We start from the raw sequence: 15,212 nt of genomic DNA on the forward strand, positions 1-15,212 counted from the left end.
CATCATCAAATTTTGAGGAGGAGTAGGGGCGCTTCGGTGCAGCGGACAGCAGTGTTCCGGAGCGCACAGAGCTTCGCTCCGCCACTTCTCACAATGGTGCTTGTTTTGTAAAGTTAGATCAAAGTTGAATCAATGTCTTGGAAGATTCATTAGTATTCTACATAACAGAACCAAACACAGTATAATAGTATAGTATAACGTTACTGTTACACCAAATACACCACCTCATTTCTGATGAGATTTTAGGACCTTCAGCTGAATAGTCAAAAAGAAAATCAAATGTGGCCAAAACGCAACAGCGCACCCCACTAGGCAGGGGGTGGGGATGGGAGGGTGCAGCCAAATGTTTTTATTCATGTATGCTACACTGTCCCGCAAAATCATCCTGCCGTCCCACATTTGTGAATTTTAAATATGGTCACCCTATCCCCCCACTCTACCTCAGCAGGGAAAAGAAGCCAGGAGGAAGGCTGAAGTGAGAGGGGGGTGGAGGGGGGTAAATCGCCACTAAATACATAAATAGGTGTGCATATACATAGAGACACACACACACCCTCTCCTGCGTCGGTGAGCTCTCCTGCTGCTCTGTGGGATAAGGGCAGCTGCATCAAGCTCCAGTGTTATTATTTTCATAATAACGGATGGTTTGGTGGAAGATTAAACCAAACCTCTTCAGGAGACTGGTGTTTTATCCTGCCTCTAGTGAAAATGAAGCACATGTAAACCAATATCATAATACATTGTGAATACCTTCTATCATCTTAGTGGCAAACCATAATCACAAGTTCCTCTTTAGCCTACTCTAGCATCCAGCTTTCATCAATAATATCCCTAATCACTGTTTGTACTGCAACCGTGATACCACTGAACAGTCACACAAATCTAATGTGATGAAGTCAGTGAATCGATTGGAGATGCCAACTCGGATATGACATTAATATTTAACGATTTGTCTGGGCCAGGCAAATGCATTCCGTGATACCTTCAGGGAATCAAGACAGTGCAGATTTGTTCATAGAGGATAAGAGTTATCTCGCACAGATGAGCTGCGCAGACACACACACTTGCAGACACACACACAGCCAGACTCGCTCCGGCTCATAAGCTGTAACCCATCCAATATGCGTAGCTGTCGGGCAGCGCTCTGGAAAGCCATTCTAGACAGCCCAGTGAATCCTGCACGCTACCCTCTATTCAATCACAGCCCTCCCTGGCCCAACCCGTACAAGTGGACCAATCCGGTGCACCAGACACTGCCCCCCCCACCCCCCATCGCCACACACACATTTAAAGCATCCAATCCAGCTGTGATTACTGGCCAGGAGCCAAGCTGTCGTTCTGGCCGGGGTGCGGCATGAATGGCAGGGAGATGTGGGTGTGTGTCTGTGTGATTGGTGGGGGGTGGGATGGCTTTCCCAGATACAAATCGAAACACATCTGAACTCTGGTAGTAGATAGCGCCTCGGCAGCACGCGAGACAGACGGAGATAGAGAAAGGGAGGGAGACACAGAGAGAGACAGGGGGTTACTATGCCAGTGTGTGAGAGAGAGTGAGTGAGCGTGACTCTGGAGAGGAGAAGAGGAGCAGCCAGCCTGTGAATCATCCTCTGCTCACAAACATCTCTTGGCCCAGATCACAGCGATATAAAGCCTAGAAAGGCAGACTTACACTCTGTAAGACTCAGATTGGGATACATTCTACTTTGATCTGAGATTCTAGGTTATAAGTTCTAGGAGGTTGGATTTGACAATGGCAGTGTGATTATATGTTGGATAGATGTTCTGCTCCAATATAACTCACACATCTGTACACACACTTAAACACAAACACGGACACACACTTCTAAGACGAAGTTGATGTATGAGTGGTAATGAAACACAGTGGGGACTTACCTATGGTTCAACATGAGTAGTCTGTCCCAGAGACAACTGCCAGGAGTGTTATCCAGGTGAAGGGTCACAAGCCAGGGGAGGGGTCATACTCAAACCAGGGGGTAGAGAAAAGAGACATTCTGAAATAGGAACAAAGAAAAATACAAATAATTTTGGGGCCGCTTATATTTGTCATATTTCACACGTTAATATATGCATGTGTGAATTGGAAATGTGTTTATTGCATTTTCCAACTCTCCCTCAGAGACTGGAGCAATTATGTAAAGTCCCCATATTTGGGGACCCTATTAGATTTTTTTATTCAATTCAGTCTGGTATGAGAACGGTAGCCCCTATCTGCAAAAGCAGGGTGTCTGCGGAAAGATGAATATCTTGGCTATTGATCTGTGCTTTAAAAACTTTGCTGTGACTTACTACCATATATGGGCATACGAATGTATAAGGGCGGGCCGAGCCAATGACCTAATTTCAAGATGTCTGCTACCTACATTCCGGTTAGTGTTATGAAGCATAAACGAAATAAACACATAATTCATTGATACACACCGAAAGCCGGGACTCCACAGATCATGAGGATATCTTATTTGTCTGCCTGTGTCCTACCGTTAATGATCACCAGCTCCGTGAGTCAAAATGTTTATTTTACACAACGTTTTCACCAAACAGCAAACATCTTACAAGGTAAGCTTCGATTTGGTCTGTGTTTGAGCTCCAGCTACATTTGGGGTATCCAATGAATCCTTAGGTTGGTAGGAACAAATCTAGCCTTTTATCTGATGATGTATGACTTAATAGCAACATTGAATGTCCACCGAGTGACTATATCTTTGCACATCAGAAATATGACGTTGCCTGCTTATGCGCCATAGGCATCCATTACTCAGGGGATTGGCTACTATGTCACCTTGACAGTCTTGTAGCCAATGAGATACGCTTTCCAGGGATATGCAGTTGACCTGGGTGGGACAAAGCAAGGCCTAGAATCTTTTATGCGTAATGCGAACTATTGCTACTTGGCTCAGAGACGAGACGCACCGAGCACGCTACATTACATTGTAAATGTAATCATCGCTTTAATTTCATCGCTTTAGCATAAAAGATGGCTACTCAAGAGGGGGAAAAAGGTAAAAATGAAGAATATCGAACAGGAAGCTAAAAAGAAGGCACCTATGAAAAAGTACACAGAATAAAATACTGGTCGGATCAGGGGAGCGATTGTCACGTCCTGACCAGTAAAAGGGGTTATTTGTTATAGTAGTTTGGTCAGGGCGTGGCAGGGGGTGTTTGTTTTGTGTGTTTTGGGGTTTTGATGTGTGTTCTATATTTTCTATTTCTATGTTCATTCTATGTTCCCTATCTATGTTTTGTATATCTGTGTTTTGGCCTGGTATGGCTCTCAATCAGGGACAGCTGTACATCGTTGTCGCTGATTGGGAGCCATACTTAGGTAGCCCTTTTTCCACCTGTCTGGTGTGGGAAGTTGATTTTGCATTGTTGTTTGTAGCCTGCGAAACAGTTCGTTGTGTTGCTTCTTGTTTATTGCTTTGCTGGTTCACCGTAATCATTAAAATATGATGAACCCACGCTGCGCCTTGGTCTCACTCTAACGACGGACGTTACAGCGATTTGGACAATGAGGATTTTGACTCAGCCAACAAAGATTGCTTTCTAGAAGGATTGGATCCACTTTTAGATCTGTAAGTCAATTATTTTCAGGACTTTATATAGCTGATTTACTATATGTATTTAGTTTTATAAGTTGTCTGCTTTTTGTGCTTTGGATTTAGTTTACATAAGCCTATGTAACAAGTCATTTCAATGTTATATCATTCCAAAGTAGTTATTGTCTGTTTCATATTAGTTCACTGTTTGCTGTTCCTATGTTTCATCATTGGAGAGACCACTAAACTCTCATGGCCATTGTTTATTTGTGGCTCTCACCTCTGCCTTTTCTCTCAAGTGTTACTGTTTGCATTGTGTGTGTGCTTCACATCTTCTGTGAGTCACTGCACAGATAAAGTTTAGGCTTGGTGTTTTTCTTTACAGTTATGTCGTTTAGTAAATTTAGTCAACTGTAATTCTGGGTGTCTTACAACAATATATCCCTTTATTGTATTCACCACAGAGTGGAGGATGCAGAGGATTTGGACGATGACGTTTTGGAGCCACTCCTCCCCAGCAAGGTCTTCACCCCCCACTGCGATGCCAATATCCCCGTCTGATGGTTCTACATCCACTTTTCATAGACCTCTTGAAAAAGAAAATAGGGGCTTGTGGCACCATTCGTCCTAACAGAACTGGTTTCCCCAAGACCAAGGTAAACAACATGACAAAGACAGCGGAGAGGGAACAGGTTTTTTGTGCTCACCACACAGCATAAGGCATTCAATAACAACCATGTCTCAAGGAGGTTGAAAAAGGAAGAATGTCCCCATTCCTGTTTATGTGAAAGATGACAATGCCAGCATGGGGGGTGTCGACTTATCTGATGCTCTGATAGGCTACTACCAGGTCCTCCACAAGACCAGGAAGTGGTATAACACTTTTTTTCTACCACTTTGTGGATATAACAACCATGTTAGATTATTCCAGTGCCATTACATATTTGCATTCCCTAAATGCTATTTGTTCAGCATAGAAACACAATTTCTACAACACCAACCTCTCTCAAACATTGTGGTGGTGTCAAGGGACATACAGGGGATATCCAAGTGTTTTTTTTTTTCAACCTCTCCAAAGTGCCTGAACATTTAGCTTAGGCATATCCAATGTATTGGCCCCACATACAAATTAATTGTTTACAAAAAACTATAGAAAAGGAAGATATAAATAAAAGAAAATGGTAAAATGTCTTATCAAACACAAACTTGGTTAAACACGTGTCCTTCACTTTAAAAATAAGCAGAACTATTTAACTACACCTGGGATGTAAATGCTTTCATTCTCCACAAGCAGATGGTCAAAGCAAAAGGTCAAACCCCTCTCTCCCAGTTGGCCTTCTGAGAGCAGCTGGTGTTGGAAATGGCTGAATTGGGGGCCCAAAGCAATCCACAACCATCACAAGACCCCCACTCAAGGTGAGCGCCACTATCCAACACACATGACAAAAGGAAGAACTGCAAGCATTGCATAAAACACATTGGGGGGGGGGGGGGGTTGAAATGCCAGATCTTCTGTCTGAAATGCCAGTTCGCTTTTTGGTTCCTGGCAGAGAGGGACTGCTTCAAAGACTATCACGACATGCACAAGCTATGGTGAAAGTGAAATCTAATCATCTACACGTGGGATGTAAAACCAACATGAATGCCATTTGTAAAGGACATGTGTTTAACCAAGTCAGTTAAGAACAAATTCTTATTTACAATGACAGCCTACCGGGGAACAGCAGGTTAACTGCCTTGTTCAGGGGCAGAACAACAGATTTTGACCTTGTCAGCTCAGGGATTCGATCCAGCAACCTATCAGTTACTGGCCCAACGCTCTAACCACTAGGCTACCTGCCGCCCCAAATGATAAAACATCATCATGGCTGCATGTGAAAAGACGGTGAAAAACGACTTTAACCATAAGTGTGCATTTCCTGATAATTTTTTGTTTCACTTCGGACATTCCTCTCCATTGCTGTCCCCATTATTTGGTGTGAAATAGATATTGCAACTGTTTGCAAGAATGTTTTTTCATATTTCCATCGCTAAATATGTCCCACAGTTGTTATGTAAAAGATCACACGTGAGAACAACGTTGAACAATTTTTTTCCCCCCGAAGTTATAACACATTGTATCGACGACCTGTACTCACCACTTTGAATTGTTTGAGGACTGATTAGGAGAGTGCACACCGATCTTGTCCACATTAGTGATGGGTCGTTCGCGAAGGAGTCGGCTCTAAGAGCCGGCTCTTGTAGGTGACCGTTGGGAGCCGGCTCGCATACCAGAAGAGCCGACTCTATTTATAAAAAAATTAAGATATGAATAATCAAATGCTTTAAATGAATAGAATTAACTAATTCAAAGAACGAAATAAGAAATAAAATAATATAGGCCTAAATGCTCAAGCGCACACACATTGACTGTCTGCTCAGACTAACAGTCTCACCTGTTGTTCCTGTCAATCAGACACGCAGTGTCAACCAATGAACCAAAGATGCGTGAGGGAGGGCCGAGCCAACTCAGTCACACACTTAGCAGCCAAGGAGAGAGAGGAAGGACAGCTGTGAAAACAACAGCTGGAAAATGAGTCGGAAGCACAGTAGCATTTGGATGCATTTTAATAATGTAGACAATGTTAGAGCACAGTGTAGAATTTGCTAAAACAAAATCTCATAAAGCCGGTTCAATGCACAACCTACACCGGCATATGCGAACTGTGCACCCAACTGTGAAGCTAGCTGTAGCGGAGTTTCGAGAAACTAGCGGGTCTGCTAGTGATATTGGTGGAGCCAGCACCTCCACACGTGGAGATGTATCCACTCAGTCAAGTAGTCCTACTCTGTACCCACAGCAACGCAGTCTTCTATGGACCAGTTTATGCCAAAGTCTATGTCTGTAGCAAAACAAGGCCAAATTGATATTGCATTGGCTAAAATGATTGCCACCAATTTCCAGCCATTTTCGATCGTGGAGGACAGAGGTTTTAGAAATTACAGCAATAGTCTAAATCCAATGTACACAATTCTAAGCAGGAAAACCCTTTCAAAATCACTTATTCCACAACTGTATGAGAGCACACAGGCTTCAGTGCGGGAAAGAGTCCAAAAAGCTACTGCAGTTTGCCTTACCACTGACTGCTGGACATCAAGGGTAACCACTTCTTACATGTCGGTTACGTGGCACTTCATTGAAGATTTTTCGATGTCTAGCTGTCTTCTGGACTGCTTTGAGTTCAGCGACAGACACACCTCAGAACTTGGCAGAGGAACTGTTGAGAGTGGCCAGAGAATGGCAAGTAGACGGAAAAGTGGTCTGTTGTGTTAGCGACAATGCAGTTAACATAACCAAAGCCATGAAAATACTTAAAATGGACCCATCATCCGTCTTGCCCACACAATCAACCTGATTGTAAGAGATGCTCTGAAGGTGATGAAGCCCACTGTGGACAAAGTAAAAGCAGCTGTGGAGTACTTCCACAGGAGCACAGTAGGTGCTGAAAAACTAAAGTCTACACAACGCCAGATGGGCATGCCTGAGATGAGACCTAAACAAGACTACACTACAAGGTGGAATTCAACATTTTATATGTTGAGCGGTTTCTTGAGTCAAAGATGCCATCATCTCTACCCTGACCATTGTCAATGCACCTGTTGATGCTCTGACCCAAGAGGAATGGGAGGTGGTGGAGGAGGTGTGCAGAGTCCTGGAACCCTATGAGCAGGTCACTGTGGAGATCAGTGGAGAGAGGTACAGTAAGCAGTTATTACTACATCATTATGTAATCCAGTATTATATGTGTATATGAGCAGTAGATGAGAATGTAGTATCAGTAGACAAAACATGAGCCTGAACTAATAAGTTACTGTTCTCTCTTTTCAGCTATGTCACAGCCTCAAAAATGATACTCCTGTGTAAGGGTCTGCAGCGAATCACAGCCAGCCGCCAGAAAGATTCAAATGTAACCACAGGACATGTGACAGAGTTGATGGACACCCTATATTCATCAATGGACAGAAAGTTCCACAGAATGGAATATAATCACGTGCTATCAGAAACCGCTGCACTTGACCCCAGGTTTAAGAAGTTAGCCTTCAGTGATGCCAGAGCAATTGATGAGGCTCTTCAAAGAATAACCTCAGCAGCAGGGAGGGACAGCCCCAGCAGTCAGCTGGCTCAAGCACCAGGGCAACAGGAAGAAGAGGGATCAGATGGAGCAGATGCACCAGCAGTAGTGCCACAAACGTCTGCTGTTTGGATGCTGTTTGACGAGAGAGCAACTGGGGATGCTGCACGAAGGAATCCCTCAGCAGATGCCATAATGGAGGTCCGATCCTATTTGGAGGAGCCCCTCCTCCAAAGATCTGCCGATCCTCTGAGCTGGTGGAAGAACAAGGCCTCTGTCTACCCACGGCTTACTAAAGTCATGACAGGGAGACTCTGCATAGTGGCCACATCCGTTCCCTCTGAGAGGGTCTTCTCAAACGGGACAAATAATTACTGAGAGAAGAAACCACATCAGCCCCTCGAGTGAGGCAGCTTGCATTTCTGAATGCAAATCTCTCATAAAAGCTAAATATGGTCAGCATTGCTGTGTGCTGCTGGTTATAACATGGCAATAAAGAAGAGGGACCAGTTTAATGTTTTAAGTGGGATACTGCAGTTTTGCACATTGTGATTTATTTTTCTTTGATATGGTGCAATATTCTATTTATGCTGTTCAGATTGTAATGGTTAGATTTATATGCATTTTGTTTATAAACATTAAAAAGTTAGACTTTAAATGCAAATGTTTAATAGCATCCTTTTTCATAAACAATGCATTTTTAAATAAATTGAGGTTAAGGTAGAGTATGATTTCAGTTAATAATTGAATTCGAATTGTTTTAACACCAATCATAGTCAAACTATCACAAACTGTTTGACTTGAAGAAATACAAAACATATATTTTTTTTAAGAGCCGTTTGGGAGCCAAAAGAGCCGGCTCTTTTTGGAGGGGCTGAGCCGAACGAGCCGGAATGCCCATCACTAGTCCACATAGTTACACGCCCATTACAATGTTCTATGGGGTGTCTTCCTAATATCTTTCTTAGTTTAATCTTTATGTGATATTATTGGCCACATTGATATGAAAACTATTCAGTCATTTTTTATAGACATTTTTATTGATGAAGTACCTGTTTATTTGCACTCTGGATTCCAGGGTTCCAGAAGTTGAGATTTTAGTGCACTGAGTATGTATAGAACCTGTTCAATGTGCTTTTCAACAAATGAGTGGTAAATAACAGTGTAGTAATGGGTTTTGGATTGTCTAAGCCTGGTCTCTAAACCACCACTCCATGCTTTCAATTCAGACTGAGGCTTTACAATATGGGATGCTGTTTTTTTTTAGAACCTTAAATACTTATTGATTTCTGTCAAAGCAAAAGGGGCTTACTTTTTTTTCACACTCCAACCCTCATTTGTGTTTTTTTTTGTTGCCGGAGTACTCCCTTTCTTCATCTTTATTGTGGTCATACAATGAGAAATAACTGGTTTTCACTGGTTTAGACGATATACTAAAACACTCAAACAACTCTCTTACTAAGGCTGAGTGTGTTGCTCTGTGTTTAAAGGCAGCCTAGTTATTTGTCCAAATGGGTTAAAGGCATAATGGTGTTTAATCCCCATGGGTCTCCCCCAGCGCACACACACACACACACACACACCAGCTCTTACAACAACCTCCCCCCTCAGCAATCAGCTGTCAAAGTCCCCTGGCTTTCCAATCCTGATTGCCAGCCCATTGTCATACTGCCTATCGACTTGTTAGATTAAACAACATTTCACATGTCAATTAAATGTGTTTTGCCCTGGTGATTAGCGGATCCCACTAATTGTCTCCTCCCTCCTCCTTCTCTCCCAGATATTTTCCACATGGAAGAGCAGGAAATGGGCCTTTGTCCTGACGGGCACCAGTAGACATGTCAAAGATGGCTTCTCTCCTCTTCAGATACCCTGAGCAGGGAGAGAGGGGGTATGAAGGAGAGGGCAGTATTGGGAGGGGGTAAGTTCATACATAGTGGGATATAGGTTTGAGTTTATAGGAGAGCCCTCCCCACTTCACTTTGGGCTGTCAATTTATCCATTCGCATGATGCAGTGAGAATGCAAACAGACAGAGAGCCAGCCAGTCAGCACTAGCCATCCAGACAGAGAGCACAAGCCACTCAGGCAGCCAGCACTAGCCAGTCAGACAGCCAGCCAGCACTAGCCAGATAGACATAGACAGCCAGCAAGCCAGTACTAGCCAGCCAGTCAGCATTAGCCAGCCAGCCATCCAGCACTAGCCAGATAGCTAGCCAGCCAGCACTAGCCAGACAGCCATCCTGCCAGCCAGCACTAGCCAGACAGACAACCGGCACCAGCCAGCCAGCACTAGCCAGACAGCTAGCCAGTCAGCCAGCACCAGCCAGACAGAAATCCCAGCTAGCACTAGGCTGACAGTCAGCCAGCCAGCCAGCACTAGCCAGACAGAGAGCCAGCACTAGCCAGACAGACAGACAGACTTCTACACACTCTCCTTCAAACTCCCACACACTGGGCTAATAATTACCCAAGCAGACTCTGGAGACCCAGACACCCACACGGGGCCCCTAACGGCTTTAGACAAGGGCCACGGCATTCACAAGACCCTCCCTCTTTGTCTCTTTCTCACTGCCCATGTGTTTGTTTTGCTTAGCTTAATGAACTTGATCTCCGGATCATCCTCCCATTTGTTCCGTCTCATCCCAAGAGGTGTTGGGGAAATGCTAAGATGGGCCAGGGAGCATCTTTTGAAGTGTCACTTGAAAGGCGTGAAAAACAAGGCGTGACTGGTAACAAATGTGTTATTCCTTTTTTTTCTTCCCTCAATGTTCGGGAAAATTCGGATGCAAAGTTATGCATTCTTAATACTGCTAAATTATGCACGTGGAAGTAATTCAAAAGAAGAGGACAGTCTACACACACCCTAACCACTCTGATCATCTTGACATCCCTCTTCTCTTGACACCATCTGAAAAAAATGTCCACACAAAAGATACCAATCCAGTCGCTCAACAAGCTCCAGAAGAAAAACGTCCCTCCGCTCTCCTCCAGTCATAAGGAGCCGCCCAATCATCCCTCTTCACAATTAACGGCAGTGAACAGCAGCTCCAAACACTGGGGTGACATCTTTAACCAGTCCTCAATGGTACCAACGCCGAGGCCCTCCCTAGTCCCACCCCAGTGTTCAGCACTAACCAAGCATTACACAGACCTACATTCACAACACACACGACCGCGTCCTTCATAATGGAGGACACAACCCCAGGGCGGACCAGCCCAGATCCTAGACGGTTTAGTCCGCACTTTATCAGACCTTACAAAACACCAATGCCCTATTGAGCCTACAGTACATTGGCTGTTGGTTTCCTTTAAGAGCAACACAATGAATGTGCCAGGCCTGGTCTTCCCTTTGTGCCTGGGCAGCGGACCAGAGACGACACACCACACAGGCCTGGTGGATGAGGGATGGATGGAGAGGTGAAGGAAGGATGACAGGGACCCTTCCTCCTAACAGGAAAACACTCCATACAGTTTTAATATATAGCTCATGTAGTAACATCAATTAATACAGCACACCAATGCAACTCTCCTTAGCATGTGTAACAGTCTATACGCAACTAGGAGCAATGCCTTTTCCTTGGGTAAAAGGTTGTTTAAGTGCAGGCTCTAAAATTGGCGTTTGGGATTTCCCTGTTAGTCCTCTTCCATGCAATCTCTCTCTGGCTCTCTCATTCTCTCGTTTTTACAATGTCCGTGATACTAGCGGTGCGGGTAAGCACGAGCCTTGTGTGGGTGTGCGTGTAGTCATCCGTGAGCTTGTGTGCATTAGAGATCGTGCGGCTAGAGTGTGTGGATGAGTGCTCTGGTGTAGGCAGACAGTAGTACGGGAAGCCAGCCTCTACAGTCAGGCTATCAGACAGACCAGTCGGAGATCAGTATGAGGAGTTCACTTTACAAGTGGAGTTATTATGTCAGCTTCTATTCATCTTTAACCACGGCAAAACAACCAGATGACTTTTGCTACTTCTGCTATTCTGAACCCCCCCCCCAAAAAAAAAATATATCCCTAAGGAAGCGAAACGGAATATACTGTAAACAGATTTACTAATCTATGTTCTGCAATAACATGAACAAATCCACAATCTGACCTGGTTTTAAAGGCAGAAAACACTTACAGAAATCATTCATTATATAGAAGGTATTTGGTACTAATGTGTTCCTGGTTGTAGAGTCACTACATGACATTACATGCCCCTAAAAAGCCCCTCAGCCCACGGCCATTACTGTGCAGAGAGAATCACAATGGTGGGAGGGGCATTGGGGAGGGGGGGGGGAAAGTGTGTTTCCATGACAACAGTGAAGTTCAACTCCTGGCGGGTAGGTGGGGCAGGGGGGGGGGGGCTTAACTGGTCCCATACTCTACGGTCACTCCTATTGTTATGGACTGGGGTCCTTATAAGACAGGGTGGGTGTTGGCTGCCTGCCTGTAAATAAAGAATAAAAACAGAGGGCCACCGGGACAGCTCCCACAGATCTAGGATGAGCTTACCATCCAACCCTAACCATGTCCATAATAGTGAACAAAAAACATAAAATGACCTTAGATCAATGTCTAGGGTTAACTTCACCCTACTCCACGCAGAGAGGGCAGTGGGCGGAGACCAGGCCTACTACTCTGTGGTCTTAAAGGAGAGGTGACGTTGGACTGGCACTAATTGAAAGTGGCGAGGTGATCCGATGACACTGTGGGGATACTCTGGTTTGTCACAATGTGTTTGGGCTTGGTGTTCAAGGGTGGCTGCTCTCACAGCAGAGTTAATGAACGACCCAGCTTAACACAGAGTGCTCAGGACACAGCGCAGAGGAGTGAAGCGGCTGGTCTAGAGGGGAACTGAGGTTCACCGGCTTCACAAACGGAGCTACATGCTAAAGTATGCCTAGCTATCAGTCAACGCATCACCATCACTAGATGAAGGACATGCAAAGTGAGGTTTTTCTTGTAATCTTACCTTTCGCAGACCCCTTGATATAGTAGCTGTTGAAGAGAACATAAACATGTATAAGCTTGGCGCATTAATCCTGGTCTGAATATTAGGGTAAAGAGCAGGGTCGATTTTCATGTGTGTCATGCATGTCCATCCAGCACATGATATGCTGTGTCAGACAACCACTCTTGTTTTCTACATTAGACATGGTGGAAAGGAAGGGTGGCATTCTGGACTGGACGGCACCAGACACACACGCTCAGACTAACACCTTCAGGGACTGCAATACACTGTTAGTGCCACGTTGGAGCCCTCTCTCTCTCACACACACACACACACTCGCACACAAACCGAATAACAGCTAGCCTTTACAGTACACTTGTAAAGTTGTGATTTACACTTGTGTACTAAAAACAGCTTGACACAAACAGACACATTAAAAGTGCAGACGGCTCAGGCCTTCAAAGTGTGCCAGTGTTTGGTCAAATTTACTGAGGTAGACCTAAACCTAATAGCGAGACAAAATTGACACCATAACATTTTTCCACGCAAAACAAAGCCAACGCAGCAGTCTGGTAACTGGCTAACTGAAGCAGCTAAACAAGATGTCTCCTAGCCTCATGTACAGTCTAAACTCTGTCCCTGTCTGTCTACACGGTGTGAGGCCTGCCCTGGGATAAGTCTCCAAATCAAATGAAGAGGGAGGGAATCCATTTGCATTGTAAATACACCATGGATGCAAATCCTGTTTAGCTTGTTGGTTGGAGGGCTGATGTGGAGCTAGATGGAGAGACGCACTGACAGATCTAGGAATCCCCCCTGGACCTGGACCACCCTCCCTACTCCTCCTCTCCCTCTCTCCCTGCACCCGGCCACCCAGCCACCCCAATCCCCCGACACGCTGCCCCCCCTCTGGGGGGACATCCCACTCCCTGACCTCCTCCAACGGGCTTCAGTGGGAATTTAACACGCAGGTCCAACATTCCTCCAAGGTGATAATTGCCCTGGCAGCAGGCAGGGGGTCATCAGGAGCAGAGTAAACAGGCAGAGGGGTGTCTATCTACCCCTCTCCCCTACAAACACTGGCCCCCACTACCTCCTCCTCCCCCCTCCCCAGTCCTCAATGTCATGTATGGCTGTTTCCCCATGAATTATGGCATCAAGCACGTCAGCCCCTGACAGCGCATGTCGCCCGTGACGCCCATCGAACCGGTTGCAAGGTTTATTTAGTCGCTAAGAGCCCACAGCTGTTGGCTAGATGAGCCCTACTACAACGTCAGAGCAGGCCAGCCTCTTCACACGTTATACTGTAGATCCTATTCAACCAACCAGGGCCAGGCTAACACCCTTTACAGTCAGGGAAAAAACGGATTTGATCCCCTGCTGATTTTGTACGTTTGCCCACTGACAAAGAAATGATCAGTCTATAATTTTAATGGTAGGTTTATTTGAACAGTGAGAGACAGAATAACAACAAAAAAATCCAGAAAAACACATGTCAAAAATGTTATAAAATGATTTGCATTTTAATGAGGGAAATAAGTATTTGACACCTCTGCAAAACATGACTTAGTACTTGGTGGCAAAACCCTTGTTGGCAATCACAGAGGTCAGACGTTTCTTGTAGTTGGCCACCAGGTTTGCACACATCTCAGGGGGGATTTTGTCCCACTCCTCTTTGCAGATCTTCTCCAAGTCATTAAGGTTTCGAGGCTGACGTTTGGCAACTCGAACCTTCAGCTCCCTCCACAGATTTTCTATGGGATTAAGGTCTGGAGACTGGCTAGGCCACCCCAGGACCTTAATGTGCTTCTTCTTGAGCCACTCCTTTGTTGCCTTGGCCGTGTGTTTTGGGTCATTGTCATGCTGGAATACTCATCCACGACCCATTTTCAATGCCCTGGCTGAGGGAAGGAGGTTCTCACCCAAGATTTGATGGTACATGGCTCCGTCCATCGTCCCTTTGATGCGGTGAAGTTGTCCTGTCCCCTTAGCAGAAAAACACCCCCAAAGCATAATGTTTCCATCTCCATGTTTGACGGTGGGGATGGTGTTCTTGGGGTCATAGGCAGCATTCCTCCTCCTCCAAACACGGCAAGTTGAGTTGATGTCAAAGAGCTCCGTTTTGGTCTCATCTGACCACAACACTTTCACCCAGTTGTCGTCTGAATCATTAAGATGTTCATTGGCAAACTTCAGACGGGCATGTATATGTGCTTTCTTGAGCAGGGGGACCTTGCGGGCGCTGCAGGATTTCAGTCCTTCACGGCGTAGTGTGTTACCAATTGTTTTCTTGGTGACTATGGTCCCAGCTGCCTTGAGATCATTGACAAGATTCTCCCGTGTAGTTCTGGGCTGATTCCTCACCGTTCTTATGATCATTGCAACTCCACGAGGTGAGATCTTGCATGGAGCCCCAGGCCGAGGGAGATTGACAGTTATTTTGTGTTTCTTCTATTTGCGAATAATCGCACCAACTGTTGTCACCTTCTCACCAAGCTGCTTGGCGATGGTCTTGTAGCCCATTCTAGCCTTGTGTAGGTCTACAATCTTGTCCCTGACATCCTTGGAGAGCACTTTGGTCTTGGCCATGGTGAAGAGTTTGGAATCTGATTGATT

General features: G+C 45.1%; 1 long non-coding RNA gene across 1 annotated transcript in view; it reads right to left on the bottom strand.

The window, feature by feature from the left end:
• Positions 1–15,212, bottom strand: part of LOC106611726 (uncharacterized) — a 49,644-nt gene that overhangs the window by 26,366 nt on the left and 8,066 nt on the right. Inside the window, exon 2 of the long non-coding RNA XR_001330148.2 lies at positions 1,894–2,012. This is a non-coding gene — a long non-coding RNA (uncharacterized lncRNA). The remainder of the gene's footprint in view (positions 1–1,893; positions 2,013–15,212) is intronic.

Source organism: Salmo salar, chromosome ssa09 (assembly GCF_905237065.1).
Source record: "Salmo salar chromosome ssa09, Ssal_v3.1, whole genome shotgun sequence".
Classification (NCBI taxonomy): domain Eukaryota; kingdom Metazoa; phylum Chordata; class Actinopteri; order Salmoniformes; family Salmonidae; genus Salmo; species Salmo salar.